This window comes from Rhincodon typus, unplaced genomic scaffold (assembly GCF_021869965.1).
Source record: "Rhincodon typus isolate 14 unplaced genomic scaffold, sRhiTyp1.1 hic_rhity00000579, whole genome shotgun sequence".
In the NCBI taxonomy this organism is placed as follows: Eukaryota; Metazoa; Chordata; class Chondrichthyes; order Orectolobiformes; family Rhincodontidae; genus Rhincodon; species Rhincodon typus.
The window spans coordinates 16,800-17,369 of record NW_025966217.1 but is presented as its reverse complement, the minus strand read 5'-3'; positions in this window follow the sequence as shown (position 1 = coordinate 17,369).

Here is a 570-nt window from a genome sequence, read left to right as displayed (position 1 = left end):
CTCTCTCTCTCTCTCTCTCCCCGTACCCTCCACCTTACCACCTCCCCCCCACGCCCCGCTCGCCCTCCCAGCAGAGAGAGGCGGATGTTGCCAGCTCCCAGACCTTCACCAGGGCCGAGATGAGCAGCCTGCTGACCGAGAGGAACCTTTACAAACACAGGCTGCTCGAGCTCCAGGATGCCCTGCGCAGGATGGACAGAGCGCGGTAGGAGAGGGGGACGGAGAGTGGGGGTGGCGGGGATGCGGGGGAGCGCGGCTGGCTGGCTGGGGGGTTGCCCTGCCAATTGAGCTCAGGACCTGCCAACTGGGGGGAGCAGGGAGGGACCCGCGTCGCCCTCTCTCCTTCTCTCCATTTCTCACACTCTCTCTGTCTCTCGTAGAGTGCTCAAGGGATTGGAGAACACACAGGCAAGAAAGTCGAGTTTCTGGGAGAGGTGAGTGCGAGGTAGGGGGGGTATACGGAGACCGGGGAACGGCGCTCCGAGCGCGGGTCTAACCGAGGGGGGGTATACGGAGACCGGGGAACGGCGCTCCGAGCGCGGGTCTAACCGAGGGATACGGAGACCGGGG